We start from the raw sequence: 4,155 nt of genomic DNA on the forward strand, positions 1-4,155 counted from the left end.
GACACACCGCCCTACAGACATATAAAAACACACATAACTCATTATCATGTTCTACCTCGCTTATCCACCCATTTACCTACTGTTCATATACTAAAATACCAAAGTCAGTTACATGCCCCTATGATGCATATAATATACAAGGGATCTTTTGCATAGTGAGCTGTAGAGTGGAAGAGTTTGAGAGGACATGACAGAGGTCATTCCTAGTGGATGTGTCAGTTTTCTGTTTCTCAGACAGCTACAACATTATCCACTTACAGATTCAAAAATCTGTAGCTAAGGAGTTCCCATATTTTGTGACTTACTTCTCAGCTTGCAGCTTCAATGGCAAAAATTATGAATCATCCAATCTGAGTCCCATCTGGCAAGGCTAAGAAGATTCTTCTAGGTTCATTTCCTCTTTCTTGACATTTTCAGATGGATAACTTCATGTCCTTGTTTACTATTAGCCAAGATCTTCTTTTAGTTACCTGAAGCCACCCATACCCCATACACTATGGCCTACATCAGCTACAAAACAAGAGTAAAGTATCCAGTAAATTTTGTAATGACTACAGTGGACAGTTCTTCACCATCTGCTTACATGTGTCTCCTTCTAGAGGTGAGATGCGTATTTTGACTCCTGGATTTAAAAAAATGTCTTTGAGATGGGCAATGTGCGTCTCCCTTCTTATTCTCCATGGCTTGTGCATAACTGAATTTTCTCCACCAGAAAAATTATGAAGACTGTACATTGGGTGTCTTTTCTTACTAGTTTCTCATATCTGCAACACTAAACACAGTGCAAGCCAAACCTAGGATGTCGAAAACAGACTAAAAAAGAAATAGTGGTCCAGAATTGTTAAGAACTTGTGAGAAAATACCTGATAGGCAAGTATTGAAAACAGCATTCGGTTTGGCTCTGAACCCTGAGGATATGCACCTCTTCCTACAGAAATAAAAATCAATTACCCTCATCTCTTCTTGAATATGAGAATGTAGCTCATCACATTCTTCCAAACTAGCCATCAACTCTAAAACTCCTCTTGAGGTTACATTGAAAAAATAAGTAGCTATGAAGATTCCAATCAGTTTTTTCTTTCTGCCTTTGATTTCATTTAATTGGTGTTCTTCACATTATTTATCATTTGTAAGTCCTCCAAAAAGCAAAAAAATAAATAAATAAACTAAGACATAAACAACAACAACAAATGCCAATAGCAACCAAGAAACAAAAGTCACCTGGCTCACGTTGGATCAGTTACAGGGCAAAACCATTTCTGTGTATCAGCCCACACTTGTTCCACATAATGCTTCTGAAGTTGATTCATTTCCATCTTCTTTTCAAAGTTGGGAGAGTTGTAATTTTTCATGCATCCAGAGTTCATCTGACCAGCATCTCCATCTCACATCATACTATTTGTCTTAACACTTTCACACTACTTCCCTGGCCTCCAGGTTGAGCTGAGCCTGGGCATACTTTCCTCTCAAGCTCCTGCAGAATTTCTGCCTCAAAGATCAGAGGACCAGGACAGATCCTCTTGGGATATTGGCCCATGTTGCCAAAGAGAGAAGGAGGCTTTGTTGCTGCAACTTGGAGATTGTTCTATGAAATTCTATCACAACACATAATGAACTCATTCTCTGCATTCTGGCTTTTTCTGCTTTATTCTAAGCCTGTGCCAGGAAAACCCTTCAATCTATTGGGATTAACAAAAGGGAAAGAACTAAATTAATCAGCAGTGGGATTGAAAGTTTTCTCCTTTACTTAGTTATTGATTGATTGGTTGATTTTGTTTTTACATTCCAATTGAAGTTTCCAGTCTCTGGCCTCTTCCTGTCTCCTCACTCTACTCTCCCTTCCAGTCCTCTTCCACTCTTTCTCTTCAGATACAGACAGACCTCCCATGGATATTGGTCACCTATGGTATATCAAGCTGCAGTAAGACTAGGCTTCTCTTCTATTAAGGCTATTCAGTAGATGCAATGGGTCCCAAAATTAAGCAACACATTCAGAGACAGCCCCTGCTACCAGTGTTAGGAGTCTCACACAAAGACCAAGATACACAACTGAAACATATATGCAGAATGCTTAGATCAGTTGGATGCAGGCTCCCTGGTTGTTGGTTTAGTCTCTGTGAGCCCCTATGAGTCCAGGTTACTTATTTATGTGGTTTTGTTTTGTTCTGTTTTATTGTTTGTGGTGCCTTGATACCACTGATCCTACAACACTTCATTTTTAAATTCTTTTATTGTTTTATTTTCTAGGTGACTCATATCAAGCCAAGTTTGAGCACCACATCTATAAACAATTATCCATATTGCTAGGATACCCTGGGCCCCAGAGGATCTTGATTGCAATTTGTTACCAAGGGCTCCCATTGATGCAGGTTGAGGCCAAGTACAGCAATACTATTGCCAAAAATAAAGCTTTTCTCTCGCAATCACCAGCTCTACTATAAAACAGATGCTATGGTCAGAAATTATATTCTATTGGGAAACAATGATCTCACTATGAATGCATCTGCATGATCTCTGTGTATATAATTACGTTTAGTCTGAACAGGGTCATCTATGTAAGTTTACATGTCCAAGTATTAAAAAGTGAAAAGAAGGAGTCAGGAGGGGTCAAGGACATCACAAAAATACCACAAAGAAAACTAACATGGGCTTATAGGCGCTTACAGAGTCTAGACCAATTGCCAGGGAGCCTGCATGGGACCAACCTAGACCCTATCTATGTATATGAGGGCCAGTTATATAGCTTGGTCTACTTGTAGAACTCCTGCAGTGAGAGCAGGTGCTGTTCCTAATGTTTTGGCCTGTTCTTGAAAATGTACTCTTTATAATGGGTTGCCTTTCTCAGCCTTAATACAAAGGGAGAAGCTTATCTCAACTAAATTATATATCATGATTTGTAAATACCCATGAGAGGTCTGGACCTTTTCTAAACAGAAACAGACAGATGAGGCAAGGAGGAAGCAGAGGGAAGGGGAAAAAGAATGGGACAAGAGAAGTGAAGGGGCAACTGTGGTCAAATGTAAAATAAATGAATACATTTAATTAATAAAAAATTGAAAATACGCAGAGGTTTTGAATCTTGGGTACTGTGTAGATTGCAGGAAAGGAATAGCACACACATAAATGAAAGTTGGTGTTGTGTTCCAGTGAAGGTTCATGGACAGACAGAAGTTTGAGTGAAAAGATACTGGGCCACATGTTACCAATAGTAATGATGGATGAGTGAGACATGATGAGCTGTTGGGAAAATGGTTCATTGGGCAGGAATATTTACTCTGCAAGCATGACAGCATGAGTAAATCCTCAGCATCCACACAAAAAGCTAGAAACGGTGGTGAGTCTCTGTAGCTCCAGATCACAGGAACTCAATGGGCAGTCAGCTTAGCAAATATAGATATAGATATAGACTTTTCCATTCAATGAAAGACCCTGTCTCAAGGCCACAATACAGACAGTGAGAAATAAAGACCATCAAGACCCTTCTTTAACCCTGCCTGTGTGTATAAGGGTGCATGTTACCACAAGTCACATGCTTAAACCACAGACACACTAAATACATGTTTATACACATATGCACACATAACTTAATTCTGATAAATTATAATCTGTTAAAAATAATTGTGATTTGTTTCTAGCTACCACAAATGAGTCTGTTGAAAATCACTGAACTCATATTTTAGAAAAAGAATAGAATGCACTTGTTCTATGTACTTGCATATTTTGAATCAAAATAGCAATTTGGTAATATTTCTAAAGCCATTCTCTTGGGAGTTTTTAAATGTTATCAGCACCATATGTTTGGAGTAGCAAGCAAGCAAGATAACTTGTCAAACAAATGCATTGAATAAAATGTAGAAAAGGCAGAAGATCCAAAGAAAGATATTAAAATGACCTTTAATTCTGATATCTGCTATAACAATTGATAAAGTTTGGGGTATCTGTTTTCCTTTATCTCTTTCAATGAGAATTTATAGGTTACCCTCTGTCTTGGAGAGATTAGGGATGCAAGGATCATATATAAATATAATAAAACCAATATACAGCAAGCCAACAGCTAATATCAAATTAAATGGAGAGAAACTCAAAGCCATTTCACTAAAATCAGGAAGACAAGGCTGTTCACTCTCACCATATCTCTTCAACATAGTGCTTGAA

Source organism: Alexandromys fortis, unplaced genomic scaffold (assembly GCF_014885135.2).
Source record: "Alexandromys fortis isolate MF-2015 unplaced genomic scaffold, M_Fortis_MF-2015_v1.1 scaffold_185, whole genome shotgun sequence".
Lineage (NCBI taxonomy): Eukaryota > Metazoa > Chordata > Mammalia > Rodentia > Cricetidae > Alexandromys > Alexandromys fortis.